The sequence below is a fragment of the Salvelinus sp. IW2-2015 genome, linkage group LG3 (assembly GCF_002910315.2).
Source record: "Salvelinus sp. IW2-2015 linkage group LG3, ASM291031v2, whole genome shotgun sequence".
NCBI lineage: Eukaryota > Metazoa > Chordata > Actinopteri > Salmoniformes > Salmonidae > Salvelinus > Salvelinus sp. IW2-2015.
The window spans coordinates 2,325,185-2,343,846 of record NC_036840.1 but is presented as its reverse complement, the minus strand read 5'-3'; the positions used below and the strand labels follow the sequence as shown (position 1 = coordinate 2,343,846).

Here is an 18,662-nt window from a genome sequence, read left to right as displayed (position 1 = left end):
TCAACATTATCGAGTTTTCCTTTCTTGTGTAATTTGGTATTGTACAGTAGATTCATTGACATACCAACACTCTGACCTATGAACTCTCACCAGCCTACGTGATTGGGGCCAATGATTCAGACCGCAAGCGCGGTACAGAGCACAAGGCAGTATGGCAACGGCTCAAGCTGCTGACCTGTGGAGGACTTAATGAACTTTAATTGATCAGTGTTGGAAGCCCTGCTGGCCCGTCATCTCTTCCTCAAGGACGTTCATACAGCCAATGAGGCCGGATAACAAGGGCCAAACCACAGTATCGTCACAAGTCAAGAGACAGATCTTACTACATGACCAACAGGCAAACCAGCTCTCCACAATTACAGATACTCTCCAGACAGTTTATATTCATAAAATTCTATCTAGGATAAATATATATTGGTCGTCCATCGTGTAAGGAAAGTGGTGTTGAATCTGAAGTTCGATGTACGTGGTAATAATTGTGATTTCGAAGTCTGTCCCATCTATAACACACACACACACACCTCTAACACCCACCACAACACACACACACACACACACACACACACACACACACACACAGTAAGATAGACAAAAACACAGACAGACACACGAACAGATGGACACAGACATGATTCACACAAAAATGCACCCATCATATTCCCCACAACAAAAGTCATTGCCAGCGCCATCAACGATGTTCCTCCCTACAAAGAYACTCTGTCATGTCAAGCAATGGGCCACTGGCTTTAAGGATGTTCAGTAAGCCAGAGATTGTTACGGTTTTGTTGTAATGAAATAGCCGTCTAATTGACATCTCAATTAGAATATGTGCATTTCCTCAATTGACAATTTAACCATTTAAACGACACAGGGCCTCAGCTCAGACTAAATCCCATGCCATGATTACCTATGGACTTTCTGAGAAGATTTGATGAAATAGAGAGCTAGTCATCTCTTAGTATCATAGTATCTTAGTAGCCTCTTCTAGCTCTGCGATAGTGGATACTGCTGAACCTTGCCTCTCTTATTGCAGGGTCCCAGCTGACGGCTCTAGTCTAGCTACAGTACCAAACAGCATACAGCCCATGCACTTCCGAGCTCAGCCTGGTCCCAGAACTGTTGTGCTGTACTGCCAACTTCCTAGGTCGTCATTGGCATAACGAGAGCCAGAGAGGGCTATTCGGTGCAAACAGGGGAACGGCTGCTCAGGGCCTAGACTGGGTCTAGCAGCCCTCTCCCTCCCTCCCCAGACCCCATCTCTATTCAGCCTACATGTGATGTGAGGGGTCAATGTGTACACCACAAGAATGAACCAACCACTCAATGTGGGGATGTTTGTGCATTTTCCTTATCCCTCCAACCCTCTCTCAGCCACTTGCTCCCTATAGACCTGACCTGGCTCCTTTGAGAGTGCTTCCCTTCCCCACTGTGAAGCAGCCTTCTTAGGCATCTCACAGACCATTCTCTACCTTATTGCTCCAGGTCTTCCATGGAGAGCGGTCACGTGACACAGCATTTGTATAAATGGGTGAAATGCATTGGCTTTGTGTTCCATGCTGAATAGTATCTCTCAGTGTCACACATATAAAGTGTTTGAAATGTGAGGGACAACTTAACATTGAGGGAAAGCAGGATCCGTAAAATGTGCCTCGCCTTATCTTCCTCAAATGGCTAGCGCCTTACATTAAATGCCAGTGCACATTTACAAATGGGACTGGTTATGTGAGAGTTAGCTCCACCCTCCTGGCTTCCATCCAGGCAGCTCAGCTCCACCTCGGGTCTCTCAATGAGCTTGACTACCACTGACCAAAGCTGGTTTCTCAAGCTCATCTCTCCACCTATCTGCCTCATGTTTAATCTCCCAGCTCTTTATTAGGAAACACACCGTGTGTTACTTCTAAAGCAATGAACTGGCCAAAGGCTCATTTAAAGCTAGATCGAGACCAGGGCTCTTTTGTACACAGTAGGAATGCCAGAGATGTGTTGAAGTTTGGGTTCCTAATACCAGGGGTGAACATAAACTATGGCAACACAGGCGCAAAGGTCCGCTCAACCATAGGAGTGCTACAATACCGATCTGCCCTCGGTTTCATTCCAGTCAGCCTGACCCAAATTACAATAATCCTGGGAAAAACACACTGTCCCCAACAACAACACATGCGCACGCACATTTTGCACGGCCAGCACAAATACCTCTGTCAAAACACACTCACATACCACTGCACAAGCACTAGGTCTTTATAAGAGACACCAAACAGAGCCAATAAAATGACTAGTCTAATGATATGCTCGGAGAATGAAGGTTAATGTTCTAGTGGGCGTGCACCTCTGTAGAATATGTGAAACTGTGACCCCTGATGGAGTGATTAAGCAGTTGTGCTACAATAATGAGAAAAACGAAATATGGTTTTAGACTAGAGGAAACATAGGTGTTCTTTAGAAGTCTTGAAGTTTGCAACGAGTCCTACAGCATACTAAGTATTTGGATAATGCTACTTTTTGGAGTTAATCCTTACTGTAACGCAAACACTAAATATTACAGGAAGACGGTAAAACACAAAGCAGCTTTCTCTGCTATTGTTTTCATTTCCTCATGAGCTTGTTTTGAGCTTCTTGTTCTTTACTGTTCTATTGTCTCTCAATACGAAGCCTGAAAGGGAAATATATCCAATTTAAATTATAATCCTTTGTTAATAATGAAAAAAACAAGAGCTTTTATGTTCATATACCTGAGCCTTTCACGTTCAGAACTGAATAAACCAATGGAAAACACATGGACAATCAAGATGGTTTACAGCAACAGTGTGCTGAAAGGGATACAAAAAAAACACCCATAGCTTGTGGGTGATTAGTATCTGAAACCATAAATTATAATCGAGAAAAAAAACTTCACACAAAAGGCTCTCAGCTATACTTTGGTTTGTCGCAGTGTTTAGTGTATTATTAGCCTGGGACGTGCACGACATCCAAAACAAAGCAAGCCAGAGAACACTTACTAAACAGAGAGTTAATAATGATGCTGCCAACTCAAAGACACCAGTTCCACTATCCCCACAACAAAACATTCCCCACGCTCCTTCTGCCATCACTAATTGTCCATATCTGTCTAGGCTACAGTTGGACTCATCTGATTGAGTCTCGGCCCATTCATACTCCACAGCCTCCCAACATTGCTAGTCCCTGTCTACCTCTCACAGTTCTGAAATCTCCTCCTCATCTCAGCCCAATAGCTTCACACGCCAATCTCTCCTGGTCACCCTCAACCACCACAACATCCAAGTGTGCACCTTGCTCCGGTTATAAGTACTTACTTTGAACTGGAGGTCTGGTGGTTGTTCCAACGCTTTGCAATAGTTTGTGAACTCTCCTCTCATCTGCTCCTCACCCCTGCTGTCAGTCTCTCTCTCTCTAATTCTCTCTCTCTCTACCTCCCTCTCTTTCTTTCACTTACTCTCTCACTCTTGTCTCTCCACAAGTCTGGGCAAACGATAGCTGTTTTCCACCCCTCTCTCTCTCTCTCTCACTCTCTCTCTCTCTCTCTCTCTCTCTCGCTCTCTCTCTTTCTCTCACCCTCTCATTTCTGTTGCTGAGAGAGGAGGGCGTTCTGAAAAGCTTGGTTTCCTGATTCGTGATCAGGATCGCATTGCCACAAGGTCACTCCAGGGACGGCCCGCTTGGCAGGGGAGCAGCACTCAGAGAGAGAGAAGAGAAAAAGAGGGGGTAGAGAGGGAGACAGGAGGGAGGAGAGGGAGCACTTAGAGACAGAACTGGAGCTATGTAGTCACACTGGGGACAGAGAAAGAGAGCGAGAGAGCGAGAGGTTGGGTTGATTTGGGTTGGGGTGGGGTGGGGTTAGCTACAGATGGGCTCTGACAGGATACACCTACTCATTCAAGGGGTTTTCTTTATTTTTACTATTTTCTACATTGTAGAGTAATGGTGAAGACATCACAACTATGAAATAACACATATGGAATCATGTAGTAACCAAAAAAGTGTTAAACAAATCAAAATATATTTTACCTTGAAGACAGACTTGATGACAGCTTTGCACACTCTTGACATTCTCTCAACCAGCTTCGTGAGGCAGTCACCTGGAATGAATTTCAAATAACAGGAGTGCCTTCTTAAAAGTTAATTTGTGGAATTTCTTTCCTTTTTAATGCATTTGAGCCAATCAGTTGTGTTGTGACAGGGTAGGGGGGTATACATTTAAAAGCCCTATTTGGTAAAATACCAAGTCCATATTCTGGCAAGAACAGCTCAAATAAGCAAAGAGAAATGACAGTCCATCATTACTTTAAGACATGAAGGTCAGTCAATACGGAATATTTCAAGAACTTTGAAAGTTTCTTCAAGTGCAGTCGCAAAAATTGAGCTATGATGAAACTGGCTCTCATGAGGACCACCACAGGAATGGAAGACACAGAGTTACCTCTGCTGCAGAGGATAAGTTTATTAGAGTTACCAGCCTCAGAAATTGCAGCCCACATAAATGTTTCACAGAGTTTAAGTAACAGACCGCAGAGTGAAGGAAAAGCAGCCAACAGGTACTCAGCATATGTGGGAACTCCTTCAAGACTGTTGGAAAAGCTGGAAGTTGGTTGAGAGAATGCCAAGAGCGTGCAAAGCTGTCATCAAGGCAAATGGTGGCTATTTGAACAATCTCAAATGTAAAATATATTTTGATTATTTTTAACACTTTCTTGGTTACTTTATAGTTGCGATGTCTTCAAAAAAAAATTAAAAACTCTTGAATGAGTAGGTGTTCTAAAACTTTGGACCGGTAGTGTACATGTACATACATTTGCATCTTTGCTCAAGTGCATGTAATGACTGACAATATTCCAGAAATGAATGGCAGTGACATCTAGTCTACAGGGTGGTCAAAGTGGTTCCTTTGTCAGCTTCTTAAATGACTGATTACATATTGATCAATGGCGATAATTATTTTTTGGTCCACCAAGCCCAAAATTGTTATGGTGAGTAAAAAAATATACTTTTGATTTCACCTAAATGTAACATTCTTTCATAAAGAGAATGTTCAACTTTATAAAATAAAATGTTCCCATCTCAAAAGAAAAAATGTATTACTGTAGTAAGAGCCTCTCTTTAGCTTAATTAAATAATGACAAGAAAGCTAAGCTATTTAAAAAATATGGTATTTGAGTTATCGGTTTAAATAAAAACTATACTTCGTACAACACTCCACAATATGTCAAAATGTAGGTGTAGGTCTTGTGCTTCCAATGAGTGGTATTTTATGGATCTACAGTGGATGGTTAGCTGGGTTATGGTGTGTTCGTATCCAAGTGGGGAGTTGGAATTTACCTCATCTGGGGAAAATCCACTTGAACGGCACTCAAACTGGTAATTAGTAGTTAAATCAGCCATGAAGCCCCTTGTGACAGGGGGAAAGGAAGCTTGTTGACTGCAGCAGGGAGGGGCAATTGAGTGCCCCTCAAAAAATATATARATTTTTTTTATACATTTCTAGCCTGTCTATCTATGGGTAACAGGGTTGACAAATTATGCTCAAGCCGTTCAGTTTTTCACCACAAAGCACCAGAAAACAGCCAAAAAGAGTAGAACCAGCTCACCTGCTTTTACACTATGATTTGACTATTAGATGTTCAATTTTTCTTTTGAAATACATTTTTAAAAAGGAATAGTTTCTTAAAACAAGAGTTCAGTTCATGTAACAGGGTTGACCTTAAAATGAGGGACATATGTAAAAATCACTAATCACTTGAAATAAAATAAAAAAATCWGAAATAACTTTGTCAAAGCAACGAAATAACTATGGCTTTACAATAATGATGAAAACTTGAAGCATTTTGGGGTGTTTGTGGCTTAAAATCTTCCTAGAAGTCTCAGAGGGTCCACGGAGAGACATGTCAAAATACTGATTTTTGTCACTTTAGCCTTTACTGAAAATCTAATTGATTGAATTCTCCATGTGGTCTATATTAAAGGGCACTTCATTTCAGAAAGTATTCACACTCCTTGACTTTTTCCACATTTTGTTGTATAGCAGCCTGAATTTAAAATGTATTACATTTAGATTTTTGGCACTGGCCTACACACTATACCAAAACATGCATCCTGTTTGCAACAAGGCACTAAAGTAACACTGCAAAAAAATTGGCAAAGCAATTAACTTTTTGTCCTGAATACAAAGTGTTATGTTTGGGGCAAATCCAATACAACACATTTCTAAGTACCACTCTCCATATTTTCAAGCATGGTGGTGGCTGCATCATCTTATGGGTATGCTTGTCATCGTTAAGGACCGGAGAGTTTTTCAGGATAAAAAAATAAGGAATTGGCAAAATCCTAGAGGAAAACTTGGTTCAGTCTGCTTTCCACCAGACACTGGGAGATTAATTCACCTTTCAGAGGGACAATAACATTAAACACAAGGCCAAATCTACACTGGAATTGCTTACCAAGAAGACTGAATGATACTGAGTGGCCGAGTAACAGTTTTGACTTAAATCTACTTGAAAATCTATGGCAAGACCTGAAAATGGTTGTCTAGCAATGTTCAACAACCTATTTGACAGAGCTTGCAGAATTTTGAAAAAATGAATGGGCAAATGTTGCACAATCTGTGTGTGGAAAGCTCTTAGAGTTTCCCAGCTGTAACCACTGCTAGGTAAGTGTTTCAAACCGTCTACTAATTGGTTGATGTCATTGGAAACACATATTCCTCTATGTTTGTTACTACAAAACATAGAAACGTGCCATCTTCACATATGTTGCTGTTGGTGTGGTGCTGGAGATTATTTTTTTATTTTTTTATTTCACCTTTATTTAACCAGGTAGGCCAGTTGAGAACAAGTTCTCATTTACAACTGCGACCTGGCCAAGATAAAGCAAAGCAAAGCAGTGCAACACAAACAGCAACACAGAGTTACACATGGAATAAACAAACGTACAGTCAATAACACTAACAATAGAAAAAAAAGTATATATACAGTGTGTGCAAATGGCGTGAYGAGGTAAGGCAATAAATAGGCCATAGTAGTGAAGTAATTACAGTTTTGCAAATTAACACTGGAGTGATAGATGTGCAGATGATGATGTGCAAGTAGAAATACTGGTGTGCAAAAGAGCAAAAAAGTAAATAAAAACAATATGGGGATGAGGTAGGTAGATTGGATGGGCTATTTACAGATGGGCTGTGTACAGCTGCAGCAATCTGTAAACTGCTCAGATAGCTGATGTTTACAGTTAGTGAGGGAGATATAAGTCTCCAACTTCAGCGATTTTTGCAATTCGTTCCAGTCATTGGCAGCAGAGAACTGGAAGGAAAGGCGGCCAAAGGAGGTGTTGGCTTTGGGGATGACAGTGAGATATACCTGCTGGAGTGCGTGCTATGGGTGAGTGTTGTTATCGTGACCAGTGAGCTGAGATAAGGCGGAGCTTTACCTACCAAAGACTTAAAGATGACCTAGAGCCAGTGTGTCTGGCGAGGAATATGTAGCGAGGGCCAGCTGACGAGAGCATACAGGTCGCTGTTGTGGGTGGTATATGGGGCTTTGGAAACAAAACGGATGACACTGGAATAGACTGCATCCAATTTGTTGAGTGATGATGAATATGAAGTTGAAACATTTAGAAACTTCCCTTTAAAGGTTATGCTTGGACACTGCCAGTTCTGCAGTCTTCATGAGACTGATATAAGTGCATGTGATACCAAAGAGCAACCTATGACAGTTTCATTGTTAAGACAGTCACCATTTTGTTACAATATGATTTGGCCAATTTTTTGTATTTGCCATACATTCTAATCTAAAAATATATTTCTTACAAATATATGTCAAATCAAATCAAATCAAATTTTATTAGTCACATACACATGGTTAGCAGATGTTAATGCGAGTGTAGCGAAATGCTTGTGCTTCTAGTTCCGACAATGCAGTAATAACCAACAGTAATCTAACCTAACAATTCCACACTACTACCTTACACACACACACAAGTGTAAAGGGATAAAGAATATGTACATAAAGATATATGAATGAGTGGTGGTACAGAACGGCATGGCAGATGCAGTAGATGGTATGACAGAGTACGGTATATACGTATGAGATGAGTACTGTAGGGTATGTAAACATAAAGTGGCATAGTTTAAAGTGGCTAGTGGTACATGTATTGCATAAAGATGGCAAGATGCAGTAGATGATATAGAGTACAGTATATACATATGAGATGGGTAATGTAGGGTATGTAAACATGTTTAAGTGGCATTGCTTAATGAGTGGACATTTTTACATAATTTCCATCAATTCCCATTTTTAAAGGTGCTGGAGTTGAGTCAGTATGTTGGCAGCGGCCGCTAAATGTTAGTGGTGGCTGTTTAACAGTCTGATGCCTTGAGATAGAAGCTGTTTTTCAGTCTCTCGGTCCCTGCTTTGATGCACCTGTACTGACCTCGCCTTTTGGATGATAGCGGGTGAACAGGCAGTGGCTTGGGTGGTTGTTGTCCTTGATGATCTTTATGGCCTTCCTGTGACATCGGGTGGTGTAGGTGTCCTGGAGGGCAGGTAGTTTGCCCCTGGTGATGCGTTCTGCAGACCTCACTACCCTCTGGAGAGCCTTACGGTTGTGGGCGGAGCAGTTGCCGTACCAGGCGGTGATACAGCCCGACAGGATGCTCTCGATTGTGCATCTGTAGAAGTTTGTGAGTGCTTTTGGTGACAAGTCGAATTTCTTCAGCCTCCTGAGGTTGAAGAGGCGCTGCTGCGCCTTCTTCACAACGCTGTCTGTGTGGGTGGACCAATTCAGTTTGTCCGTGATGTGTACACCGAGGAACTTAAACTTTCCACCTTCTCCACTACTGACCCGTCGATGTGGATAGGGGGGTGCTCCCTCTGCTGTTTCCTGAAGTCCACAATCCGAGGGCCCTCACCTCCTCCCTGTAGGCCGTCTCGTCGTTGTTGGTAATCAAGCCTACCACTGTAGTGTCATCCGCAAACTTGATGATTGAGTTGGAGGGTGCATGCCACGCAGTCGTGGGTGAACAGGGAGTACAGGAGAGGGCTCAGAACGCACCCTTGTGGGGCCCCAGTGTTGAGGATCAGCGGGGTGGAGATGTTGTTACCTACCCTCACACCTGGGGGCGGCCCGTCGGGAAGTCCAGGACCAGTTGCACAGGGCGGGGTCGAGACCCAGGGTCTCGAGCTTGATGACGAGTTTGGGAGGGTACTATGGTGTTAAATGCTGAGCTGTAATCGATGAACAGCATTCTCACATGGGTATTCCTCCTGTCCAGATGGGTTAGGGCAGTGTGCAGTGTGGTTGCGATTGCGTCGTCTGTGGACCTATTGGGTCGGTAAGCAAATTGGAGTGGGTCTAGGGTGTCCGGTAGGGTGGAGGTGATATGGTCCTTGACTAGTCTCTCAAAGCACTTCATGATGACGGAAGTGAGTGCTACGGGGCGGTAGTCGTTTAGCTCAGTTACCTTAGCTTTCTTGGGAACAGGAACAATGGTGGCCCTCTTGAAGCATGTGGGAACAGCAGACTGGGATAAGGATTGATTGAATATGTCCGTAAACACACCAGCCAGCTGGTCTGCGCATGCTCTGAGGACGCGGCTGGGAATGCCGTCTGGGCCTGCAGCCTTGCGAGGGTTAAAACGTTTAAATGTTTTACTCACCTCGGCTGCAGTGAAGGAGAGCCCGCAGGTTTTGGTAGGGGGCCGTGTCAGTGGCACTGTATTGTCCTCAAAGCGGGCAAAAAAGTTGTTTAGCCTGTCTGGGAGCAAGACATCCTGGTCCTCGACGGGGCTGGTTTTCTTTTTGTAATCCGTGATTGACTGTAGACCCTGCCACATACCTCTTGTGTCTGAGCTGTTGAATTTCGACTCGATTTTGTCTCTGTACTGAGACTTAGCCTGTTTGATTCTTGCGGAGAGAATAGCTACACTGTTTGTATTCGGTCATGCTTCCGGTCACCTTGCCCTGGTTAAAAGCAGTGGTTCGGCTTTCAGTTTCACGCGAATGCTGCCGTCAATCCACGGTTTCTGGTTTGGGAATGTTTTTATCGTTGCTGTGGGTACGACATCGTCAATGCACTTCCTAATGAACTCGCTCACCGAATCAGCATATTCGTCAATTTGTTGTTGGACGCGATGCGGAACATATTCCAATCCACGTGATCGAAGCAGTCTTGAAGCGTGGATTCAGATTGGTCGGACCAGCGTTGAACAGACCTGAGCGCGGGAGCTTGTTGTTTGAGTTCTGTTTGTAGGCTGGAATCAACAAAATGGAGTCGTGGTCAGCTTTTCCGAAAGGGGGGCGGGGAGGGCCTTATAAGCGTCGCGGAAATTAGTATAACAATGGTCTAGTGTTTTTTCCAGCCCTGGTAGCACAATCGATATGCTGATAGAATTTAGGGAGTTTTGTTTTTAGATTAGCCTTGTTAAAATCCCCAGCTACGATGAATGCAGCCTCAGGGTGTGTGGTTTCCAGTTTACAAAGAGTCAGATAAAGTTCGTTCAGGGCCATCGATGTGTCTGCTTGGGGGGAATGTATACGGCTGTGATTATGATTGACGAGATTCCTTGGTAGATAATGCGGTCGACATTTGATTGTGAGGAGTTCTAGATCAGGTGAACAGAACGACTTGAGTTCTTTGTGTGTTGTTATGATGATCACACCACTTCTCGTTAATCATAAGGCATGTTTGTTTCTGTCGGGCGATGCATGAAGAAACCAGCTGGCTGCACCGACTCCGTTAGCGTCCCTTGAGTTAGCCATGTTTCCGTGAAGCAGAGCACGTTGCAATCCCTGATGTCTCTCTGGAATGCTACCCGTGCTCGGATTTCATCAACCTTATTGTCAAGAGACTGGACATTGGCGAGTAGTATGCTAGGGAGTGGAGCGCGATGTGCCCGTCTCCGAAGCCTGACCACGAGACCGCCTCGTTTTCCCTTTTTCCGGCGTCGCACAGGGTCGCCGGCTGGGATCAGATCCGTTGTATTGGGTGGAAGGCAAAACACTGGATCCGTTTCGGGAAAGTCATATTCCTGGTAGGAACGATGATGAGTTGACGTTAATCGTATATTCAGTAGTTCCTCCCGACTGTATGTAATGAAACCTAAGATTACCCGGGGTACCGATGTAAGAAATAACACGTAAAAAAACAAAATACTGCATATTTTCCAAGGAACACGAAGCGAGGCGGCCATCTCTTTTCGGCGCCGGAAGTTGTAAATMATGTAAATGAATGTTGGAATATATTTTACTAAACATTTCCAAATACATTTTAAAATATATTTACCAAATATTTCAACAAATACATTTGAAAATAMATTCTAAAATTGATTCTTTAATGTATTTCAGAATGTATTTTGAAATATAGTAAATACATTTTCTGATGCATTTAACATATATTGTGATATAGACTTGACATACATTTATATATACATTTTAAATACATTCCGTAATATATTTTGAAATGTATTTCAAATGCATTAAATAAAATACAAATTATACATAATTTGGCCAATTTTTTATATTTAATGTATCCTTAAAAGGTATCTAAAACTATTTTAAATCGTTTTTTTTCGATATGAGTATAGTCAAAATACTATTGAGTGATAGGAGTTTGGATCAGTTAGACTTTTAACTGGTATCATTCTCAATCGACAGCACTGTACTTCTGTCGACTACAACTGCGTTCGACAAAGAAAGTAACTTTCTGAAAACTCTCCGTCTTCTCAATTAACTTCAGTTCTAATTTGCTGTGGGATCCTCTTAATGGTGGCACTTTAACAAGTGGTAGGAGGATAATCACGTCCGCTGCGGAGCAGATGGCTGCAGATGACCTTATAGGAAGCGTCGCCCCCTGTTGCAGCTGGTTCCGACCGGTTTCGACAGATTACAGCACACTGAATCAATAACCCGTGCCATTAACGCTGGACATTCCACAGCCCATGTACAATACTGACGTCAGACTAACACTGCCCATACAGACAGGCATGCGGGCACAAACACACACACATTGAAAAAAGAGCCTTGTGTTTCATAACAGGAGCTTGAGCCTAGACGTACTATTAGACAGGCCTTTGATGCTGGTTTCGAAGTATTTATCAGAATGTTTGTTGAATGTCTGTTTCATCAATCCAATTTGAAATCAAATATCTGTTTGAAAAGATCTAATCTCTTTATGGAATGTATTTAGATTGCTGGAAAGTGCCTTTCTCTACCGCATTAGACAAAATGAAAGGACTGAGTATTGTCCAATCTATAGAGGAGGACCCACCCTGTGTTGTTGGTAGAGGAAGAGGAAGCTCTGCACTGCATGTTATATGGCTTTTGAAAATGCAATTTTGAAACCATCAGCTCACATCCAGCCTCTTCTTCGGTGTCCACACTATAATTAAAGTAACTCTTTAATTTGAGACAACATTCAAGGAAAACATCATCAATGGTCATTCATCAGTATGAGTCATGGTCCCAGGTGGTGATATGCCACTCCACCATCCCCCTTCCTTCTCATATTTCTTCTCATCAATATATGAACTCACTCCATTTGCTCCCCTCCCCTAAGTGTGTTATATGTCCAGTATGTCCTCTTGAGCTCTTTAATGATGCCATTTTCATCAATTATTGAATGAGAAATGAGACACGTGAAATTCGAGACGCATTGAAAAGGTCTCGGTCAACACCAGCCGTTTTTTATCTATTCATTCAACCCAGAACAACTGTGGATTCACCATTTTCACAGGGCACCGCTCTCAAAAACACAATTCACAAGCAGAGGACGTTGAATGCATTTCTTCTCCAGCAGGTCCAGTTCTACCCTCATTATTTTTTAATCCGTTTAAGCTGGTTGTTGGCCCTATGAACCTGGCAGAGTATAAGGGCTTTTTCTACCATTAGGTTAGCCCCACCCCATCCCTGTTTTCTACCATTAGGTTAGCCCACCCCATCCCTGTTTCTACCATTAGGTTAGCCCATCCATCCCTGTTTGTACCATAAGGTTGCCCCATCCCATCCTGTTTGTACCATTAGGTTAGCCCATCCCATCCATGTTTGTACCATTAGGTTAGCCCCATCCCATCCTGTTTGTACCATTAGGTTAGCCCATCCGAGTCCTAAGGACTGTGTGTGTGTGTGGTTGTGTGGTGTGTGTGTGTGTGTGTGTGTGTGTGTGTGTGTGTGTGTTGGTGTGTGTGTGTGTGTGTGTGTGTGTGTGTGTGGTGTGTGTTGTGTGTGTGTGTGTGTGTGTGTGTGTGTTGTTGGTGGTGTGTGTGTGTGTGTTGTGGTGTGTGTGCGGCGTCTATCTGATGAACAACAAATGAAATCCCCCGTTACCGCGTCGTGCGCCCCTCTATGACATATGAAAACACTACCTACCAAGGCCCAGAGACCCGGCTGTCGTTCGCTCTGTCATCTCCCAGACACAAATACGTTGGCTGGGAGAAAATTGCTGAGCAGAGAGCAATATTGTTGGGGAAACATGCTAAAAGGGAGCAATCGGCGGAAAGGGAGAATTACTTTTTTTAACATTTTTTTTCATTCTTTCTTGCAAATGTTCATTTCTGCTATGTGTCTGAGTGGAAATTGAGATTGAACTTATTGCTGGGTCGAAAGGAGTCTAAACTCCTCTACCTGATGGAAGCGAGAGTCCATTCCGAGTGGAGGAGTGGAAATTACATAAATCAGCCACGCAACAGAGCCAGGCTGACAGCTGACACTCTGGCCATTGAGGACAGGTAACTCCATGCATCTCTGATCAGAATAGCACAGAGCCAGGCTGACAGCTAACACTCTGGCCATTGAGGACAGGTAACTCCATGCATCTCGATCAGAATAGCACAGAGCCAGGCTGACAGCTAACACTCTGGCCATTGAGGACAGGTAACTCCATGCATCTCGATCAGAATAGCACAGAGCCAGGCTGACAGCTAACATCTGGCCATTGAGGACAGGTAACTCCATGCATCTCGATCAGCTAGCACAGAGCCAGGCTGACAGCTAACACTCTGGCCATTGAGGACAGGTAACTCCATGCGTCTCGATCAGAATAGCACAGAGCCAGGCTGGGCTGCCACTGTCTGTCAAGCTAGTCCTCTCCAGTGTCACACAGCACAGCAGAACAGCAAACACTGTGTTTAGATAGACTTAACACATGCAAGACTCCATCTCTTTCTGTCTGGATCCATATACACAGTCAGTGTCCTTATCCAATGAATCGTATCAACTTTAGGTCCAACAGAGAAGTAAAGAGAAAATTAGACATTGTCTAGACCAGTCTCTGACCGTCTGTGTGATTGAAAGTTTTGACCTAAAATTTTATGGTCCAACTTCAGCATGTGGACTTCATGCCCCCCCACACCCCCATCTAATTTCTCTTACACACACAAACAGACTGACTTCATACAAACACATTTGGAGCACCTCTGGGGCACTGGAAGAGACTGAGATCGAACAAAACCAAGAGGGGGAGGGGCCTAGGGAATGGAACCCATCAATACAGGTGAAAGTGATGGCAATCTGTTGACCCAATCATTGAGGAGTTCTCAGGGAGTAACTCTGTTCTTCACTGCATGTCACCGTGGAGCGTCTAAAATCTATCAGCCTGGTGATTAAATGTCAGTGTCCTTCGGTGCTCTTTGGATCCATTTATTTGTTATCTATTAAGATGCTCAGAATCCGATGACATCTGCTCTTCACTTCATAATTGCCTCCAGGACTCTCCAGGCTGAGATGACGGCCAAATGAGTATCTGGCTGACTACGCTAATCGCCAGCGACAGTGAGCTCCAAAAGTATTGGGGCAGTGACACATTTATGTTATTGTGGCTCTGTACTCCAGCACTTTGGATTTGAAATGATACAATGACTATGATGTTAAAGTGCAGACTGACAGCTTTAATTTGAGGGTATTTTCATCCATATTGGATACACCGTTTAGAAATTACAACACTTTTTGTACATAGTTCCCCCATTTTAGGGGACCAAAAGTATTGGGACAAATTCACTTATATGTAAATAGTTAAGTATTTGGTCACATATTCACAAAATATAATGACTATATCAAGATTGTGACTCATTTGCATTTTGATTTGGTTGTGTTTCAGATTATTTTGTGCCCAATAAAAATGAATGGTAAATAATGTATTGTGTCACTTTAGAGTCACGTTTATTGTAAATAAGAATAAAATATGTTTGTAAACACTTCTACATTAATATGGATGGAACCATGATTACGGATAATCCTGAATGAAACGTGAATAATGATGAGTYAGAAAGTTAGAGGCATAAATATCATACCCCCCCAAAAAATGCTAACCTCCCCTTTTATTGTAATGGTGAGAGGTTGTCTTGGGGTGTGTTATTTGTGGGTCTTTAACTTTCTCACTCATCATTACTTTGGAGCACACTGTATGTGATTTTGAGGGTCTGTTGGCTAGCAACCAGGCTGGATGTGTCACAGGACCCACTCCAATCCTGAAAAACCTCACACAATCTGACAGGTTGGCAAACATGTCAAAGACGAGGCCACTCAGTCCCATGTTGTTGGGTGTTTCACTGGCTGGAAAACAAATAGGTGCACAATACAGTCTTTTCTTATCGGGATCAAGTCCTCTCCAACGCTGTTTAAACTCCAACATTTTTTTATGGCCCTCATTTATTCAAAATGAAGTAATGAAAGAAATTCTATTATGCCGATTTAATTTCAAAAGATTCTCAGTTGCATAAAAAAATCATGAGCTCTCGGCTGAGTATTAATATTTATGCGTCTGTGCCACTGCTTATAAAAGTAAAAAGGGTTTTTTCTAACCCACCCAAGACAACCCTTACCAGCATGATGTTTCCCTATAATGAAAGCCTTCGCAATGCACTTTCTGAGGAACATTTCATTGTTCTATATTATGCAAAAGTCTTTCAGGTCGACGTGTACTCTTTCTTGAATATACTACAACTACTATCACAACTACTACTGCTGCTGCCTCATTGTATCATATGAATAGGATGCACAGTTCAAAGTGAATTTCTCCCTGTGTCAAGGGATTTTACTACACAACGTATTACAGTTTGAATTAAATATCTCTAACTGAATGTACCTCTGATACTGATCCAACTGAAGCCTTCTCTCTTGTACCCACTCAGACAGCAGACACCATGAATCCTAGTCTAGTGCTCCCAGTGAACTGATTCCTGATGCTTCTGTGGACTTGTGTGGGATCTGACAGCTCCTGATGTGCTGCCCTTCTCCCCTGTCTCGAGAACCCAGAGCCTTGAAAGCCAAGGCTGTTTTAGGTTGCAATTGGATGGAAGGAAAGTTAATTTAGCCCTGACAATTAATCTGCAGGAGCCAAACACCCTGTCTGGCTGTTGAAGCGTGACAGCGCTGGCGKAGCAGCAGCAACAGCCAGCCTGGACGAGTGCGATCTGTCTCTCAGCTCGACACTCTCACCCAGTCGCCATGCGCTTATCCACCTACAGACACTTCACCTCAGAAACTCATGCATTTTTAATGGCTTATTTCAATGTGCAAGGATGCTCTTATTCTTATTCATGGCTTTTCAATCGTATGCGGCAGAACTATAATTCTAAATGTTTTATTTGAGGGTCCATTTTGTACACAAAAAGGAATTTTGCAGTCAAACAAAGCTAAACAATCGCTTCCTGCAAGAAAAGAGGTTGTATTAATTAAATCCTCCAGTTCTTCTTTGTTTTTTGGCATTTGAATACAAGTTCTACTTCAGTCTTCTGGGATCGGGAGGATGATGTACCTACACTAAAATAATGACTAGAGCTGCAAGCACCGCGGGACTGGGTGTGAYAGGGAGAGAGGGAGAGGGGAGAGAGGCAGAGAGAGAGAGAGTATGAGAGATAGACGAATAGAGAGAGGGGCAGAAAGTGAGAGAGAAAGGGGGGGCAGGTCTTGCAGTATTGTGTCACTGCTTATAATTGAAATCTATTCCCTGAGGTGACGAAAACCTCTGTTAGATATGTGATTTATATGTGTTCTATCTTCCAGACTTTTYTTGATCAACCTCGAAGATTCTTCAAGAAATGTCTCAAAATAATCTGGTGAAATATTGAACTCATGTTTTGTTTGTGTGCTCTGATTATGAATCCTGTTTAGAACAAACTTCAGACATGTTTGTGCATTATTCTCTACTATCACAATATCACACCTCGCTCGTTCTCTCCTTTCAAAGTACATTGTAAACATGACAAATCTAGTGAAAAATAATAATTTTCCTTTTCTCATGTATCTGCCTAATATGCAGTGTTGTGTTCTCGGTCTCAAACTAGGTTAAAATACATACATACAATTACTGTGGAAGTCTGAACTGGAGCCATGTGGTCGAAATCCATGAGAAATGCTTCTCTCTGTCATTCTAATAAGAAGATAATGGTTTCACCTCCTACAGTATGCATTGTAACTAATGTACAGTATGCACCCTACACATCCCTATGTCATCTAGGAATGCCCTTGATTGGCCCATGTGACTACACCAGTCCCTTCATAGCAACAGAGGAAGTGAGCCATTCATAAAGAATAGGGTTAACAGTGCTCCCAGTTGTCTGCTGCACGTCACACGGACACAGACAGACAGTAGCATTAAACCGTGGAGGAGGAAAACCTCTGTGTTTCTCTGAGCGAACTGTCAGTGATCTTGGCAGCAGACTGAACACTGAGATTAGTGCGAGTGGGAGTGAACACTGAACAGAGAGTTAAGGTGAATCAAGCCTGACTTGGGCTGCTACAGATGATGGAACCTTGGGCCCTCGGGAGCATTCCACAAGCTCTGTGTTTGGTTAGGTCAGTTTGCTCTTTCTTTGTCATTTTTGTCTGTTGCCACTGGGTTTGGCTGTTTGRTCTCAGGTCTAGCRTTTTATCTTTCCTGTGTAAAGCGCTGGAGAGCGAGACAGAGATGGGGCTGTGGCCAGGAAATGAACCCCTCTATTCAGTATCACCTGAGGACATTGAGGAACTGTCTCTCTCCYAAACATTCATGTTGATAGCTGTTACGTGGCAGAAGATGCAGACTAGACATACGACTTACCCTCCTCACCCCACCCTTACCCTCCTCACCCCATCCTTACCCTCCTCACCCCACKCTTACCKTCCTCACCCCATCCTTTCCCCTCCATTCCTACCACAGAGGCAGACAGAACAGTGACCTGTAAACGGTGTGATACATACCACTCCATCTGGTTGCCTCGCTGTGTTTTATAAAGAGTATCTTTCCATGCAGTTTATATAGATCGCAATACCCCCATAATAAAACACTTCTGTCTCACTCCAGCTGATCACTGGACATCAGTGATAGGAGAGAGTGGCCCGCAGTGGAAATCAATTGGAAAATAAATGACCACAGGCAGCATAGACCTCGCCGGAGGCCTGAGGAGAAASAGGTTGAATCTCCATTCCTTCTAAACTCCTTTGTGGGACAAATATAAAAAAATATATTTCGAAAATAATACAAAAAAAGTTATAAGAAACCAAACCTAGCTAATGTTAATAATCAGATGGGGACGGCGTCAAGCGCTGGCGTTATTTATGGCTTTTGTTCAGTACTAGGGCGTGCTGCTTCTTCAGCAGACACTGAATTGTTTTTGATTGGCACGGGGCATCAGGCCCTCATTTCTCCTCTCCCAGCCTCCTCTCTAAATCAATGGAGTGTAT

At 42.9% G+C, this 18,662-nt stretch overlaps 2 protein-coding genes across 4 annotated transcripts in view; one reads left to right on the top strand and one right to left on the bottom strand.

The window, feature by feature from the left end:
- LOC111955693 (pleiotrophin-A-like) overlaps positions 1-3,691 on the bottom strand; it is a 45,103-nt gene extending 41,412 nt beyond the window's left edge. Inside the window, exon 1 of the mRNA XM_023975958.2 lies at positions 3,312-3,691. The gene's annotated coding sequence lies outside the window, so the exon portion shown is untranslated. The remainder of the gene's footprint in view (positions 1-3,311) is intronic.
- Positions 1-18,662, top strand: part of LOC111982232 (muscarinic acetylcholine receptor M2-like) — a 452,193-nt gene that overhangs the window by 148,209 nt on the left and 285,322 nt on the right. The gene's annotated exons all lie outside the window — the stretch shown is intronic.